Genomic DNA, 20,247 nt, shown 5'->3' on the forward strand with positions numbered 1-20,247 from the left:
GCAATAAACACTCAATTTAAACATATCTTAGAAATGACTTAAATAGATAATTGGATTTCTAATTACATTGAAAAAAGGAATAAAGGTAAAAATAAACATGTTATCATATATTTCCATACATTTATTCTAGCGATACACTCTTCGTACATCAAACATATTATCATATATTTCCATACATTTATTCTAGCGATACACTCTATACATCAAACAGGTTATCATATATTTCCATACATTTATTCTAGCGATACACACTTTGTAAATCTTCTAAGAATGACACAAGTAGATCATTGGAATTTTTTCTCATCACCTTCCAGCAAAAAAAGATCAAGATGAGACTGGAACAGCTGACGACCAACACCTCGCATTCTCCTTCAGCAACATTTTTAGTACCCTCAATCGATGATATCTTTTAGGCCGAGGGAAAAATTGATTTAGGAGCTTGCCTGCTTGTCAGATTGCCCAGCCCTTATTGCTGGACACGGGCTCTTGCGTTGGCAGCCCGTCAATTTAGGAGCTCCGTTGGCTTCCTTTTAAATGGGCAGGTCACGTTTTTTGATGGATTTGGGCAGTTCACATGTTCGATGGTTAGGAGCAGGACTCTGGGACGCTGGTCACGCGGTAGACCTCACCCTCCACCTGGGTAGGCGACATATGGCGGTAGACCTCACACTATAGTAGCACCGTATATAAATACACACAAACATATACAAATAAAGTATGTGTATATATATATATACATATATATATATATATATATATATATATATATATATATATATATAAACATACATTTGTACATGACTATTATATTTTGCACAGAAAACATTTCCTTTCTCGAGTGAAGTCTCGATTTCCTACAGGGGTGTAAGGTCAGGTATCTTTTCATTAAAAGTTTCCAGACTTTTAAAAGTCCTTTTTCCTTTGAGGCGATAACGGAAGACTACAAGTCCTTTCGCTTGTGAGGAAAGAAGATGGGAAAAAGTTTCCTAATGGACTTTACTAACACAGTTTTATGTAGTTTTGTTGGTCTATAAAACGCGAGGATGCGTCCCTCGTTTTTCATTTCATTGGCGAGAACTTTTATAATTATAACTGTTGGTTAATTTGAATAGATTTGAGGTATCAAGTAAACCGGGATTAATTGCATGTCATGTATGTTAAAAAATCAGAATGCGATAATCCAAGTGCTCCAACAGGGAATATAGCCCAGCGAGGCAAGGAAATAAGGAAACAGACAGAATAGTGTGCATGAGTGTACCCTAAAGCAAGAGTATTCTAACCCAGGACAGTGGCAGATCATGGTACAGAGGTTTTAACACTACCCATGACTAGAGATCAATGGTTTAATTTTAGTGTGTCCTAGAGAAGCTGCTTATCATAGTTGAAGAGGATCTCTCTTACCCTGACCAAGTGGAAAGTTGTCTCTGAATAGTTAGAGTGCAACAAGTCCCTAGAGTGAAGAAGTATTTTTGGTCATAATAGTGTTGTCTGGGGTATGAGGAAAGAGAAGAATGTTTCAGAATATGCCAGACTATTCGGTATCTATGTAGGCAATGAAAAAAATGTGCCGTAACCAGACAGGGATCTAATATACTACTATCTGGCCAGTCAAAAGACCCAATAACTTTCTAGCGGTTGTATCTCAACAGGTGGGTGGTACCTCGACCAACCTACAGTACTGCAATAAAAATAGTCCTAATGTATAATCATTATTTACAATTATAATAAAATCTAAAGTCATCGTATTTTTTGTGTGTGTGTGTAACAACGACAGTCTACGAGTTATTAAATCCAAACCAAGAATTTCTGACGTTTAGCCCACCCTAACGTCACTCACAGCTGTCCAAATACAGGTATGCAAAATGAAAGTATAATACATATTACATACGTAAAGTTTCGATTATTTCTCATGATAAAATCATAAATTACAGTATGGGTCTACTAGATATCTTTATATGAAAACCGAGTTCTCCTCAATACAGCATATGCAAATTCAAAGCATGTATTTCTAAATGGCTTTTAACGCAAATCTTATTGAATAGTATAATATATATATATATATATATATATATATATATATATATATATATATATATATATATATATATATATATATGTATATATATATATATATATATATATATATATATATATATATATATATATATATATATATATATATATATAAGATTTAAAAGACGTGTTAATCCTTCCATAAACTTAAAATTGAGTCTGGCCACTTCAGTTAAATATGTTGTTATAAATCTATTTGGCTAAACCGAGTCAGACACCTAGAAGCGACAACCCAGTCTCCCCAATGGGCTTGCAACTTCATCTCTTGCGAAAATAAGGACAAAAAAAAGAGAAGGAACATTATCTTCAATGCAATGTTTCAAATTTGTGAATGATAAAATATATGATGTAGAATAAAATATATAAAAATCTAAATTTTCTATTCTTCGAAATGAAATGTTACTAATATATTCGAGTGATTGAACAAGATAAAAGTGTAAAGAAAAAAATTGAAATACTTTTGGAATTAATTTTCATTTGACATTTGAAATACAGATACACAGCAGAATATTCAATTTAAAAGAGGTAATAAATATTTCTTCTATATTCTATACTGAGAGAGAGAGAGAGAGAGAGAGAGAGAGAGAGAGAGAGAGAGAGAGAGAGAGAGAGAGAGAGAGAGAGAGAGATCCTTTGCCTGAAAGCTGGAAAGTGGGCAAGAAAAAAAAAGAATTGTAAATTTGACAGCCGGTTGTCTCCCATCCGGATATACACGGTATTTGAGTTCATCTCCATATCGGATTTGCGAAAAAAAAAAAATACATTTCTTGCTTCTTGTCTTGAACTCGAGCGGATAAACATATGCGTTGTCGGATTATGTCAATTCTGGTCCAAATGAGATATCTTCTTGTCTTCCACGATGAGATTTTGTCTTTGGGTTTCAGCCTTTATTCAACGAGGCAATTGTTACCTACACCAACGAAGTTGGAAGGAGGTTATGTTTTACCCCTTGTTTGTTTGTGTGTGTTTGTTTGTGAATAGCTTCCTGGCCACAATTTTAATCGTAGAGTAATGAAACTTGCAGGGATTAACTTTTATGTAAAAAGCTGGAAATTATTAAATTTTGGAAGGTCTAAAGTCAAGGTCAAGGTCGAACAAAAGAAGCTGACGCGGAGGAGGTCTGCGCTCTACTGAGTGCCCCTTAAGTTATTGTTGTCCTGATATATATGATCATTATAACATTACAACAAATTTTGTCCGTTATAATTTAGTTTTCATCAACTTAATCCTAGCTTTTGTTTCATTATCAATCGTAGCATTACAGTATATGCAAAGTTTAATAAGAGCTAATTTTACTTGTACTGAAAATTAAGTAATGTAATCTATCATATTTTCATAATCATTATTTTAATCAACGTTATCATTATATGTTCTTTAATAGATTCTTTATTTCTTTCTCTGTTAGCCATAAATCCTTAAGGTTCCTCCTCTTCAGCTAATAATTGTTGTCTAAGTATGATACATTTGGGCATCCCTAAAGGGACCATAATACAAAATTATAAGATATATGGGGAAAATGTTTCCACTAGAGGCAGTTGTCAGATTTAAGAGTTGAAAGTAGGGCAGCTCTTGAATTATCTATGACATTAAGACGAAAAGTTTAATAAATTCCGCTGATGCCGCCATAACTCTCAATAAAACTAGTATAAAAGAGGGTCTTCTTCTCGCATCATCATCATCATTATTATTATTATTATTATTATTATTATTATTATTATTATTATTATTAGGTAAGCCAGAACCCTAGTTGGATAAGCCGGATGCTATTAGCCCAAGCACTCAAACATGGAAAAATAGCCCAATGAGAGGAAAGGAAATAAATAAACTACAAGAAGTACCGAACAATAAAAATAACATATCTTAAAAAACAGTAACAGCAATAAGATACATCTTTCATAAATAAACTATAAAAAAAGACTTATGTTCAACGTAAAAACGTTCGCTGCAAGAAAAGGCTAAATGGTTTTTACCTTTCAAAGTAAGAAAACACAAAATGGAAGACCCTGACAGTACTCCAAAGTGACTTGGAAAAAAATATTAAGATGATTTGACTTCCCAGAATCTTGACGTCAGAGAATTGTACAAAGTTGCGGCAAATTATGTCATTATTTGCGTATTATTAAAAGATGAATTAATAATAAGAATGTAAACGATATCCAAATATTTCAGCAAATAATGTTACTTCCTACATCAATGCCACATGTTTCTAATGTGTCTAATTTCAATGTGATATAATTAATAAATTAAGTATTTAGAGCATCCTACCGAGTGTAATGATACAGTAATAGCTGAAGAATGTTTATAAAAAACTGCTTCCGGGTTTCATCTAGGCTTACCGTTAGGTTATAACAAAATGTTAATTTTGTTTTAAGCCTATTAAAATGTCCTCACCTGATTAAGTTCCTCTTTCTACATATTTCATCTAATTGAGAAATTTTGTACTTTCGTTATACAGATGAAACTCTTTATGAAAAGTGACCTAATTCTGTAATAATAATTAACATATTAATAACATTAATAATCACCTCTGGCATTTAGTTGCATAAACGGGCGCCAAGTTGGTGACTGTGAAGTTTGGAAACCGATAAACAGATATTTTCCATTTCGAGTTGAAACCGCCTTTTATCTTCGTGCTAAAATAAAGTTGCAATAACCGATACTCATTTCCCAGTTTTTAGGAAACGAATATCCATCGTAGGAAATGCATATTCTTTCTTGTGATTCGTCTACTGGCGTACTTTCCTTCGTAACTTTTATATATTAATACAACAACAAATGAAGCCATTTCTAGTCCACTGTAGGACAAAGGCCTCAGACATGTCGTTGGTCATGTTTGGGGTTTAGCCATGCCCAAAATCACGCTGGCAAATACGGATTGGTGAAGGTGGGAGACTAGTCTGATAGCTCACAGCAAACCAACCTTGTATGGGTGGCCCTGACTAGTACAGCTTTGCTGATCATGGTGACACTCAAATCTTTCACCACATTAAGACATACCCATAATAATTCATTTAATGATTTTTGGAATGATAATGAGTGTAAAAGGATCTCATTGTTAGATAGAACAGCATTCTTGGTTAGTTTCGCTGTGGAAACGAAATATTTAATTTCTAATTTATGGCTATGATAGCTGTGGATGGAAAACCAGTAGTGAACACAGCGGTCATCTTTATCAGCAACATATTTTTCATCATTTTCATTCCTGTCATTATGTTCCTGTTATTACCGATGCCTAGTATGACATCACACTCAATTTTAACTACATCAATATCTCATTAGTTAAATCCACTACGTCAATAAATAGTCTAGACATGCTGCACTCACCTCCATACATACTCCTAGTACTAATCATTCCTTCACAGACAACTCATTTGATAAAGCAGTTCCTACTGCTAAGGCTACTATCATTTCCCCCTCCTTAAGAGCGAACTGTTGACTATCCAATAACACTTCCACACTGCAGACAGAACTAGTCACCATTTACAAAGCACTAGAACATTCAATTACCCTTCAAGGCAACACAAAAATAAACAATGACTCCATGGGAGACCTATCAACCATTAGAAAGTAACACCATCAAAGAAAACATCTTTCTGATGTTTTCAATAGAATATCTTGCTCACATTTACCAATTGCAAAACACAAAGGTCACCCTAAACTGGATCCCAAATAATGCAAGATTTCAAGGAAACGAAGAAGCAGATTTTCTCGGCAAAGCACTTGTGAATAGACAAAATTACCATCAAACTTAATATCCCCCCCCCCACCCCCACCCCTTTCTCAAGTCAAGAAGCGGTTGGAGAATTTTTGCCGAACGCAACAACAGACTGAAGAACGACACGTAAACCATGCTAATTCCAAATCAGCCTCATAGTATATAAAACATCACAAATATTGAACTACACAGCATTTCGAAAGACACGCCCAGGACATTAGCGGCAATTATCCACAGACTACATATATGCTAAAAATGCTCCTCAGAGCTCAAAAATGTAATTCATGTTCCTGGCAGCTCATAAATGTCGAGGACAGAAAATGCAAAATCTCCCAGCTTCAACCTAATCTACCCGTTGAGCAATGCCTCTTTCATTATCCTGAGACCTGCAATATCCGACAAAATTTTGCCAAGACCTACCTCTTTCTGCTTACTGGGTGGAACTCAAGGTCTTCAGGAACATATAAATCCTTCCAGGCTTCTTGCACTTATAGCCTCCTTTGCGGTAATTCTAACCTACTCCCATCTTACCAGCAAGAACACAATCCTTCCTCTTCACTCCTTCCATTCCCAGTTCACATAAACGTCGAATGACTTCTCTCTACCCAACCCAAGTCTCCAAATTTTTCACATTATACCCCTCCTTACAAAATGAAAGCATCCACAATTAAAGACAGTACGTTACATCTTTCACCACAAAAACTGGTATATTGAGAAACCATTTCAAGATTTTTGAGAATTGTATATCCGGGGGAAATGTTCTAATTCATATATTCTGCCCAGTTTTGAATATTGTTCTCTTGTCTAGTTTTCATTTGAACTTGAGAAAAAAACTTGTGGCCAATTAAATTCCTCATCCTTGATCTAGCATACTCCCAATTCTGGCCATTATTTTCATTCATATCTTCCCAGACTATATAAACCACTATGTCATAAATAGTCAGCGGTTAATTCTAATAGTCTTGCATTTTCTTCTTTAATATTCATTATAACACAGTATTCTACAAGTTTCATTGTAGCTGTGACCAAATTGTGGAATAACCTTCCCAACCAAATAGTAGAATCAGATAATATTCAAATACATCAGAGGATCTTCAAAATGATATGGAATAATGGAATGCCAAACTTACAACTCATGGCATGAAAATTAGTAAAGAAAAAAACTGAAATTGTCCAGAAGACATGCTGATATAAATATCATGCTGGATAATCAGACCTTACACCAGTGTAAAAATGTCAGGTACCTCAGTGTAATAGTCAGTAATAACAATGGCCACCCAATAGAAATCGCTCAAAGAATTAATAAATTAATGATTACCTTTATATGCTATAGCCCCTAATGAAAGACCGGTATTTGTTTACGAGACCACGCTCTCCATTTACTCCAAAACTATGCAATCCTGCAGCTCTCCTCTTCTTGCACAGTAAATAGGAGGTTCTTCAAATGCTGGGAAAGCAAAAAAATTTTAAGATATAATGAGCAAGAGGAAAGGGATTATAAAAAATCCAGCTTGGTTTCCTCACAAAACAGACTAGAGCTAACATCGTAAACAAGTCAACCAAACAGACGTTCGTGATGCCAGCGTACATTTGATATATATTCTAAATATATACTATATAAAAAATGGATTAATTACTCAACAGTGTCCATAAAATACGCAATCTACAATTAGTGACATTTTTGAGTAATCACTAAATTTTTTATTTAGTATATTTTGAATATACAGTTTATCAAATGTACGCTGTGTACACGAACTTCTGTTCATGTACGCTGGCATCACGAATTCTGTTTGGTTGACTATGTTTACGTGTCAGTTCCAGGTCGTTTAGTGAGGAAACCGAGCTAGTTTTTTATAACCCCTCCCCCCTTATTCAACATATCAAGCAATTTTTTGCTTTCCCAGCATTTAAAGAACCTCCTAATTACCATACAAGAAGAGGAGAGCTACAGGACTGCACAATTTGAGAGTAAATGAAGAGCGTGGTCTTGTAAACAATTACTGAAAGACCGAAACATACCCCGAAAAGTAAGAACTTTAATATATCCATCTATACCACGACCAGTTTTAACCTATGGCCATGAATCATGGACAGTTACATATAAAACCAAAAGCCAGATCCAAGCAGCAGAAATGAAGGTATTGAGATTAATAAAGGGTGTGACAAGATTAGATAGATTAAAAACGAAGACCTACGGCAGGAATCGGAAGTGGCAGATATTTTCAAACTTATTGAGAGGGGACAGTTGCGCTGGTACGGCCATGTGAAAGGAATGGAAGATGTTAGTTACCCCCATAAAACATCTTGAATAGAAACCAGAGTGATCATGATCTCTTGGTAGGCCAAGAATGAGATGGAAGGAAAATTTAGATTCATCTCTAAAAAGAAGGGGCACTTCGTTGTTTGAGGTTTGAGAGGGTTGTGCTAGTTGAAAACAGGCAGCAGGGGAAAGAAATCTAGGCGAGAAAGGTGAGAAAGATGAACTTCAGGGGTTTGAAATCGGTGCAATTGATTTTTGTTGTGATGATGATGATGATAATGATGATGATATAAACATTGTTTCATAGTTTATTATGTTATTCATCAGTTTAAAAAGTGTATATTATCTTGACACAGTCTATTTTCTAATTATTTTTTTTTATAGTCAATTATTCAATTCTCACTTTCTCTACTGTTGGTGCCATTGGGATCATAGAATTTTAATTTTCTATGTAGGGTTGCAATTTTGCTAATAATAATAATAATAATAATAATAATAATAATAATAATAAATCATTACCACGTGTCTTGGAAAAACCTTTCTTGTTCATAACATATACTGTATTACTCCTTCCATTCAAGTATATAATGTTCCGCTTCATTTCGAGCACACTTCTTAAGCCAGATTCCGTGAACAATAGAAACTTCTTGGTAAATATGAGCTTTCCACTATTTCCATGAAATCTGAATTTTCCCCAAAATATCAATCTGCCTCCCTCTTGAATTCTATTCCAGGAGGATTTGCATTAATACAGATATTTCTCTTTGTCCTTGTGGCAAACTTGCAATTGCAACTTCGCATGTGGTTCTTTTCTTGTCCGTTTCTGCAATTAAGAATCTTTTCTTTCATTCTCCACAATTTTCATGGACCAAGATAATTGCTTTGCCTGGTTGGAGTTTTTTCTTTTCATTAATGACATTATTGATTACATCTTTCCCCAGTTTTGTGTTTTATTACAACAAATAGTTTCTCGTATTTTACAGATTTATTTTGTTTACAAGTATCCAACTCACAACTTTCATTAACATTTGATGTATTAGTAAATCTTCAACAACAAAACCAGTCAGTCCCCTTAACAGCCTATAATACATTTTCATTATCAATTAAGTATGTCAGGATACTTAATAAACTCATGACAATCCCAAATTTGTATATAAGAATAAACCAAAGGATCACGGGAAATACAATACTGAGAGAAATAAGCTAAGAGGTAATCTCCCCTACATGAAAAAGAGCAAGTATCTGGTTATATATATATGTATATATATATATATATATATATATATATATATGTATGTATATATATATATATATATGTATATGTACACATATATATATATATATATATATATATATATATATATATATATATATATCTATATATATATATACCTATATATATAATTTTGTCACGCTTAGGGTAAGAGGGAGAGTCACACTCTGGTAAGAGGTGGTACATCAAAAGGTTCACTCGGAAACCCCAATCTCACCCAAATTGCCTAACCAGTGTGGAAAGGGGAGAGAGGTAGGGGTGGGAAGGGCTGAATCTGTGTGGGAACATATCTATCTAAATATTTAGACGTAATTTTTGAGCACTAGGGTACACTAGCTGGTTAACACAATGTGTCGTTCTTACCTATGTGTCTGTTAAAAACATAAATTATTGAAATAAAAAATCGATCACATATGTACATAACTTATTTTATCTGATTATATGAGCTACTTTACATAAAAAAGTTTATTATTCCATTTACAACCACCAAATGTTATGCAAGTGAACATTATTATTATTATTATTATTATTATTATTATTATTATTATTATTATTATTATTATTATTATTATTATTATAAGCTAAGCTACAACCCTTATTGAAAAGGTAGGATACTCTTTCAATTCTCCCTCTTGCGGTCAGTGTAATGCCCTTATAATATACGCTTTTTCAAATAACAACAGTTAAGTTAAAAAGAAATAATTTGGCAGTGTCGATTATCCGATGAGAAAATCATAGATTTTAAAGCTAACATAATAATGATATTCTAACGTTTCTCTGGGAAACTATCAAGTTACTAATAACCTATCTTTCCTCTGTCATTCCAAACCAAATGAAGCTCAATAAGCAAATGTAAATCAACTTCCCTATTTTAAAACCAAAGTTATCATCTTCCCAAGAAGAATCCTAATAACGGGAAAGCTACAAGTTTATCGCAAAGTTCAAAACACGTTTAGCAAACTTTTAAAATCGAAATTTTCGCCTCAACGCCGTCCTGCAAACAAAGGCGAGAATCTTCGAACCGAATCCCGAAAACAACTCTTTTTAACTTCCTCACTTCGCGCCTTGGCACAATAATGTGACGGGCCGAGAGAGAGTTGTGAACTCAAAGCAGGATGCAATCAACTGAGTTGTTTATTATGGAACACTCTCCTTTATATACAAAACCTCAAGGCAACAGGACATAACATGTTCGAGAGACAGACAATATTACAGAGCAAAACCGGAGACATGATCATTCAGGTTCTTTTTAGTGCGAGGGAAGAGCGCAGATACAAGCATAATATATACAAAATAATTATGTACAATTGTGTACAATTGGTGACCCCGGAAGTCGACTCGCTCCTCCCGCCTTCCCACCCCCCTCGCCCCTCCATCGTTGGTACTATGGAGGACTCAACGGAAGATGGCGCTGCGGCTGCCCCATTGAAACTTTCATCGTTCGCCAGCAGAGAGGGGTTTGCTTGGTTTCAGCACGCAGAAGTCCAGTTTCACATCAACGGCGTGACTCGCTCAACCACCAAAGCAGATTATGTTCTCGCGGCGATACTCGAGACCACCTTCCCGGAAATATCCGACTGGCTTTGTGAACATGGAGACACCCCAATAGCATATTACGCCCTCAAAACCTACCTTCTGCAACAGTACTCGCCATCGCCAGCTGCCCGTATAGCAAAGCTTTTTCAGCTCTCGCAACAACTGTTGGGGGACCAAAGGGCTTCGCTTGCCCTAAGGGAAATGACCCGTATCGCTCACCTGCAACCTGTCGCAGACGACTCTCCTCGTGAGGTGAACCTACTTCGTGCCCTTTGGATACGCCGTTTACCCGGACCTATACGCGCTGTCATACCCAATGTCGATAGTTTACCCATAAAGGACTTGATGACCAAAGCCGACGCCCTTATGGACAGCCACTTCAAGACCTCCAGCAACGCCTCCACCCCTGACGAAGAGGACGGCTATTCAACATCAACCGAAGCTGACATAAATGCCGTAGGACATACACGCCTACCCCGTGACGTGCCAAAGCGGCGAAAAAGCCACCCACCACCCAACACTCGCTCGCGCCCCAACCGACTTCTACAGCCACTTACTACCTCCCATCCGCTGCAGTTTTGCTACTACCACTTGAGATTCGGGGCAACCGCGAAGAAATGTGCCAAGGATTGTCAGTGGTCAAAAAACGTGTAAGTAGACCATCGCTCGTGGCGGTGGCCTCCCGTGTTTCTAATCTTTTCTTTTTACATGATGCAGGAACGGGCGTGCGATATTTGGTAGACACGTGTGCTTGTCATTCTCTTTTGCCAAGGGAACTCTTCAGGACACGACGTAGTCTGTCTACGTCTGCCGACGTCCGCTTGGTAGCTGCCAACGGATCTGCGATACCCACATACGGTTACGAGAACCTTACATTATCGTTCGGAATCGGTGAATTTAATTGGAAGTTTCTCGTTGCTGACGTCACATTGCCAATCCTCGGTGCGGATTTCCTCTCTCACATACACCTTCTGGTTGATGTCGCCCACCGACTATTGGTCAACGCAGACTCGTACTTGTCGACACCTCTTCAACCTGGCCCCTCCAACCTCGCTCTCCACATCAGCGCACCCACGGATGCCTACGCCCACCTCCCCACGTCGTACCCGGAAGTTTTCCGTCTAGAACTTCACTAACCGCCCACGGTTCCTACTAAGCACGGTATTTATCATCATATCAAGACGACGGGACCCCCAGTCTTCGCAAAATTCAGACGTCTGGCACAGGAACAATTGGCAGCCGCCAAACAGACGTTCGCCGAAATGGAGGAAATGGGCCTTTGCCAAAAGGCCTCCAGCCCATGGTCGTCACCCTTACACATCGTTCTGAAGAAAGACGGCTCCCTCCGTCCGTTCAGGGATTACAGGCGCCTGAACATGCAAACAGAACCGGATCACTACCCCGTCCCAAACATTGCCGGCGTGACCTCCTACCTGCACAAAGCGAAGGTTTTCTCTACGCTCGACCTCCTGACGGGGTATTATCAGGTCCCTATGAACCCAGAAGACATCCCCAAGACCGCCATCACCACTCCGTTTGGTACATACACCTTTAATTACTCCTGTTTTGGCCTTCGTAATGCTGGGGCCATGTTTCAACGTCTCATGGATGGCATCTTAGGGGACCTCCCTTTAGGTGTATGTTATGTGGACGACATACATGTGTTCTCCTCCTCAAAAGAGGAACGCCTCCGTCACTTGCGCATCAGGCTCGACCGCCTACAACAAAACGGCCTTGTAGTCCGGTACGACAAGTGTACCTTTGGCGCTAACGAAGTGTCGTTCTTAGGGTACCACATCACTCCTGAAGGAGTCCATCCCCTCCCTGAGAAGGTAGCAGCCGTTCAGGACTTCCCCGCGCCCTCGACCGTCAAAGCTCTGCATGAATTCTTGGGCATGATCAACTATTATCATCTTTTTCTGTCAGCATTTGCCGCCACTCTTGCTCCCCTCTACGCCTCCCTCAAGGGCAAGCCAAAGGACCTGAAGTGGGGTCCCCTTCAAGAAGCGGCCTTCTGCAATGCAAAGAAGGCCCTATCAACTGCTGCGGCTCTCAGGAGGTCAATGGCTCGCCCCGCCTATTAGCCTTCTTCAGCAGAAAACTGTCCAAGGCAGAATCGGGTTATTCTACCTTCGCGAATTGCTGGCGGTGCACTTGGCTGTCCGTCACTTTCGCCATTTCTTAGAAGGTACGCCCTTCATCATTCGCACAGACCACATGCCTCTGGTGCACGCCTTCACTCGACAGTCTGATGCCTGGTCCGCCCGTCAACGCCGACATCTCTCCGCCATGGCTGAATACAATTCCACCCTTCAATATGTCCCTGGGAAAATGAATCCCGTTGCCGATGCCCTGTCAAGAAACACGTTGGCTGCCTTTTTAACTGGGATTGGATTACAAGGCCCTGGCTGAAGCCCAACGACAGGATCCAGAGCATCAAGCATGTAGGACATCCTGCACGTCCCTCCGTTGGGAAGACTTCCCCCTCGAAGACTCCAACACCACCCTCCTCTGTGACGTCAATACTGGTAGACCGCGACCTTGGATTCCTGCTCCCATGCGCTGACAGGTGTTTGATTTCATTCACAGCCTTTCACATCCCTCGTGCCGTTCTACTGCACAGCTGCTGAAGGCAAAGTTCATTTGGCACAGCATTTCTAAGGATGCTAAGGATTGGGTTCGTGCCTGTACTTCTTGCCAAACTTCCAAAGTACATCGACACACGAATTCAGGAGTGGGCACCTTTCCTCAACCTCAGCGTCGTTTCGCACACATTCACGTCGACGTTGTAGGCCCCCTACCCACATCACAAGGACATCGTTACCTGTTTACCGTCATCGACCGCTCCACTCGTTGGCCTGAAGCCATTCCCATGGCTACACACAGGAACTCCCCTCACAGTAGAGTTGTGGTTGGATGCACTTCTTTAGAGCAAGATGTACCAGGAATTCCTGTGTCCAACTGTACGTGTAGCTTCCACTTCTAAATTAGGTTAGGTTATGATCTATTCCTCAAAGCCCTGAATAAAATCCTTCCTTGACTGGGTCAATGATACAGATAAATTCATTAAGACAAACCTATGCAAAGTTGAAATGGATGTGCAGAGTTACAAGAAGAGCTATGTGACAAAACCCTGGCTAACAGAGCAATGCCCTAGAGACTGATTATATATACATATGATCAGCGTAAAAGCTGCTCACCATCCAAGCTAGGACCAAGGAGGGTTGGGCATTGGCTGCTGTTAACTCAGCAAGTAGACTTAAAGGCTCACCCAAGCCCCTATCCTTAGCTTACAAGGTTGGAGAGGTTGCAAACACTACAAGAAACTATCGACTTTGAGGGGGACTCGAACCCGAGTCCGGCGGTCGCCATGAGGGGACGTTTCTACTAGTCTACCAGAACCCCTCTGTAGGCCAGGTGCCAAGGAAGCCCTGAAATTTGTTAGTGTGACACCTCTGATGATATAACAGAGTAAGGGGGGTTGAGAACAGCCAAACTATTCGGACCAGTATTTAATTAAGGTTAAGCAAAGGCTTTAATAACCGATGGTGGATATTAATGGCTTCAATCATAATATTGGTGTCAAAAATAATTCGTAAAAACAATTTGAAGGTCTTAGACAATAGAAAATAAAAAATGCACAATTTTTGGACATCGCACAAACCTATCAATCGCTATAAGTAGCACGATGGGTTTATTTCAAAATATTAAACTAAACACTAAAGAAATGTCTTTAAAATTATATAAACATAAAGAAAAGTACTTCAATGCAGCTACCTTAGTTGTATAACAAACATTGTTGGAGGTTTCAGTTTAATTAACTTTGATCTGAGGAATTTGCACATGAATTTGCGGTAGGACCGGGGAGGTCATGCAGGACCAAAATTAAAAGTTGGAAGAGGAGAGGAAAGGGGGGGGGGGAATGAAGGTAAAATACAAAACTTAAAAACTGAGGGCAGTTTAGTAGACCCTTACAGTAATGCCTATATTCCATCGCGTGAGGTGCACTGACAACATTAAATCCTCTGCAAAGTTCCCTATTATTAACTTTAAATATATCTTTTATACTTTTACCTAGAAAAAAAAATGAAATGGTGCTGTCTTTACTCTATCTTATGATTACCAAACATTTATCTTTTACTATCAGTTTGTACTGAAATCCGATCCTGAAAAAAAAATTTTAAAAAAACTAATGCAGTCAATAACATAAACATTTATTCGAGAGTATAAGCACTTTGTATATGCATGCACGCAAACTGAGACACATTTATAAGAGGACGTGAAAGAGAGAGAGAGAGAGAGAGAGAGAGAGAGAGAGAGAGAGAGAGAGAGAGAGAGAGAGAGAGAGAGAGAGAGAGAGAGAGAGAGAGAGAAAGTGCCCGCATATATAGCAATTCCCATAATTGGAAAGTTCTGCTTACTCAACCTACTCCAGCGTCAATTTTTCCCAAATTCAAAATTGTGACAAAAATCAGACTTTCATTTCATGGTGGAAGAAAAAAGGCCAACTGGAAATAACCGAGAGATTAACTTTTTATTAAAAGGAATCTCAGCACTTTCAGGATTACATTGGATCCATTTGCTTATTTGGATTGTTGTTGGTGATGGTGGGATACAAGGATGTAACTTCCAATTATCCCCATATATAATAAAGAACAACATATCAGCTATAAAGTTAATATTTCTTTCCGGTACGGGAGACGGATTAGTCATACCCTCATGAGAGGGGGTACCCCGAGATATACACTCGGAAACCACAATTTCCCACAAATTGCCTAAACTGCCATGTGCGTCCATATCTATCTAAATATTTCGCCTTCATTTTTGACATCTCTGGTCTATTAATAGTTGTATTTATTTGTAGTTTTCATTATGTCTCAAATCTAGTCTATTGATAAGCCCCCCCAAAAAGTGAGAGTATCATTAAAACACCTTTCAAAACAATATAAACGGAGAAAAATACCCAAGAGAATATAATAATGAACAATTAATTCAGAGTTTTTTTTCACTGGTATATTATCAAAACCGATTAGCAGTATGTTTTGAATAATAATTTTTAAATATTTCCCTGAAAAAATTCCTAAGCTTATCCAGCCACAAATGGCAACTCTAAAGCAGCAGCAAGAATATGTCCCCTTGCAGCCATGTCAGTAGAAATATTTTAGGCTTGAAATTGACTCCCCTATTTCGACCAATCTCTTTTTGGCAGATGGAAAGCAACGCCCTAAGGCCAAATATCTCTCTCTCTCTCTCTCTCTCTCTCTCTCTCTCTCTCTCTCTCTCTCTCTCTCTCTCTCTCTCTCTCTCTCTCTCCAGGAGTGCTCTGTGAAAGTTTAATCGCTAATTTAGAAAACTAGAGCTTGATTCAGACCAAGCTCCCAGCGCAATGTATGATTTAGAATCTACATTCCTTTGCCACTGAATATTTAGAGAAGGATTACGTCTGAACTGAGTGTCATGCCCAGCTCCACGAAACTGCTTATATATATATATATATATATATATATATATATATATATATATATATATATATATACATATATATATATATATATATATATATATATGTATATATATATATATATATATATATACATATATATATATATATATATATACATATATATATATATATATATATATATATATATAATATATATATATATATATATGTATGTATGTATGTATATATATACATATATATACACGTGTATTATTATTATTATTATTATCATTATTATTATTATTATTATTATTATTATTATTATAAGCTAAGCAGCAACCACAGTTGGAAAGGCAGAATGCCGTAAGCCTAGGCCCCGTCCACACGAGCGATCTTTGCTCGGTAAACTTTGCCTCTTTGCGAGCTAAGCCTGTCGAACGCATTTAAGCTCTTGTCCAAACGACGGTGGTTGGGTAGTGAAAGACTGGCAGTGAGTGACTGACACAGGATCAAGTTGTGTGTGACAGGAACTCCACTGTCCCGTGACGTAATTTTTCTGCTATTCTATACTGTTTACGTTTAGTGAATATAGTTGTTTGTAAAAGGATAAGGGCAAGGTGTAATTTATATACTTAAATTATATTGAGGCACAGACATATCTGTGTATGAAGACGTTTGAGAAAGTCAACAAGTAGATAAAGCACGTAGCAACAAATAACCCTGAAACATTCATCGTCAACGAAATTATAACAATATCATGAAAAAACGTAAACAAAATAGTAAGCAGCACAGATATTTTAAGGAAATGAGTTCAATAAATAATATAAAACTGAGAAAGATAATTTATTATTAAGATATATGTAATAATACAGTACACTGCATAAGTTGCAATTTAGAGCTTTTATTTAATTTCTTTGTTTTATAAGATTTACCTTAATTAGGAGTATTGATAATTTATAAGCAGTGCATATATATATATATATATATATATATATATATATATATATATATATATATATATATGAGTGAGTGTATGTATGTATGTCTGCATATATATATATATATATATATATATATATATATATATATATAATATATATATATATATAATATATATATATATATATATATATATATATATATATATATATATATATATATATATATATGCAAAAGCAGATGTATATATTCGAAAGTGACGGCATGTAATTAGTGTGACAGCTTTATCCCTTTATTGGAAGACTAATTTCCGTCAGGGAAAACCCTTGCCAGGCAAAGCCTTGATACTTCGCTAAACACCAGGGAAGCCCTGTGCGAAGCTTTGTTCGCGGTTTCTCCATTTCTGACGTCACACCGAGCAAAGCTTACCAAGCAGTGCTCGCTCGTGTGGACGGGGCCTAAGGGCTCCATGAGAAGTAATGGAAAATTAAAATAAAACATTTTAAGATCAGTTACAACATTAATGTGAATCTTTCATATATAAACTTTAAAAACTTGAAAAAAGTAGGGGCTAAAGAGTCTCTCCTACCATTACCAAGAGGAAAGTAGCCACTGAACAATTACAGAACAGTAGTTAACCCCTTAGGTAAAGAAGAATTGTTTGGTAATCTCAGTGTTGTCAGGTGTACGAGGACAGAGGGGAAGGTGGAAAGAATGGGCCAGATTATTCGGTGCCTGTGTAGGCAAAAGAAAAATGAGCCTTAACCAGAGAGAGGGATCCAATGTTGTACTATCTGGCCAGTCAAAGGAACAAATAACTCTAGCGGTAGTATCTCAACGGGTGGTTGGTGCCTTGGTCAACCTACTACCTGTAAAACTACTACTCAGATACATATATTAAGTAAAGAAAAAATAGAAAAGCAGTTGTAATAAAATAAAAATGAGATTCGATCAAGACATTAATTCATGTTTACGAGCATCATTGAGAAATATACGAAATAGAAGAAAGAATTGTGCAGATATTCTCTCCATTACAACACGGGGACGTAAATACAGTTGGCTTATGTACATTCCCCATACAAAGTGCCTAAACCAAATCTAGCATTCATCCATACCTTCCTTACTGCCTGATACCTAACGAAAGTTATCTATTGATATAATCAACTAATTATTCGTTTGTACAGTATATTTACTTGACTGATTATTTACTCGGTGTGTAAATTTCACCTCTACTCTAAGGACAAATCACATGATAACACTGATGAACAACTTGTTCAAAACTGAAAACATAATTATTCGAGCCTTATTTCTTTCCTGTCACGCTCAGGGGGTAGAAATAGTGGGGAGGGGGGCGTTACCCCCAAAATATTCAATTGGAAAACCACACTTTCCCATAAATTGCCGAACTGGTTGTAGATAGGATAGGGGGATGAGTTGAATCTGTGTGTGGTTGTGCGTGTGTGCGTGTATATCATCTAAATATTAGACGTAATTTTTGACGGATCGAGTACATTAGTTATGTAAATAGACACGATCATTTCGCTCTTAGTTCGGCGAAAACCTGGAAAATCTCGAATACCACTTTAAATTTCCTTCATTCCCTTATTCATCAACCCATCTGTTTCAGGAGCCAACAAGCAGAAAAAAAAAGACCAATCGCAGTGGCGCGGAAGCAGTGACGGTTGTTTCGCTCGTCTGTATAAAGTTAATTTCCCAAGAGACGTATTGCTCAGGCTAAGGAAAGGCGACATATGTTTACTTTATTAGGCAATTTATCTCCATTCCGACTTGCATTTATACGAGGGAGAGAGCTTGTTACAGAGATCTACTACAGCATATACAAAATACCTTAAAATTAAGAGCATTTGCCTGAGGAGAATTTTCCCCTGGCTGGATTTTTAGTAGGAAGTACTTTACCAAAGAGTAAATGATAGTTTTTTTTTTTTTTTAGGAATATGAGATTTAACACAGCCCATTCTTTCATGGATTCAGTTGGTTTTTATGCAACCATTACAAAAATAATGATAATTCTGCGTAAGGTATATATTTCAACTTGCACATATACGGTGTATGTATATATATATATATATATATATATATATATATATATATATATATATATATACTGTATATATGTATATGTATATGTATATATATATATATATATATATATATATATGAATGTGTATGGATGTCTGTATTTACACACACACACACACACACACATATATATATATATATATATATATATATATATATATACATATATATATACTTATATATATATATATATATATATATATATATATATGTGTGTGTGTGTGTGTGTGTGTGTATGTGTGGTATGTATGTATGTACATATATAAATTTATATATATATATATATATATATATATATATATACATATGTATGTGTGTGTATATATATATATATATATATATATATATATATATATATATATATATATATATATATATATATATATATATATGAAGTCCAGTACAGATGAATTAACAACTTTCAAAGATAGCATCCTGCGAGTATTAAGTGAAAACACAAATCCTAATGAAAAGGAATCATGATAAAATAGCGAATCCAACTAAAACATATACCGTGGGTGATAATGTATACATACAGGTAAATGTACGTAAAGGACTCAATTATAAACTAACACCTAAGTTTGAAGGCCCATTTAACATTTTGAAAACATTAACGGCCAATAGGTTTAGAGTTCAAAACGTATCCCAACCAACTGATGAGAGAATCGTATCATTGGCTCACATAAGAAATTAAAATAAGAGGGAAAAAAGTGAGGGAAAGATTTTTATTTTTTATATTTTTTTTTGTGAACATTATATGTTAAAGGTTTTTTCTTCTTAATACAGGAGTAATTACATATATTTTTCTCATTACAGGTTTCCAAGATGAAGTTTTTATTGTTAGGAGTGATATTGTTCGCTCAGACATTTTTCTCGTGTGGGATGAGCTCTAAAACTAAAAGTATAGA

Source organism: Palaemon carinicauda, chromosome 28 (genome assembly GCF_036898095.1).
Source record: "Palaemon carinicauda isolate YSFRI2023 chromosome 28, ASM3689809v2, whole genome shotgun sequence".
Classification (NCBI taxonomy): Eukaryota; Metazoa; Arthropoda; class Malacostraca; order Decapoda; family Palaemonidae; genus Palaemon; species Palaemon carinicauda.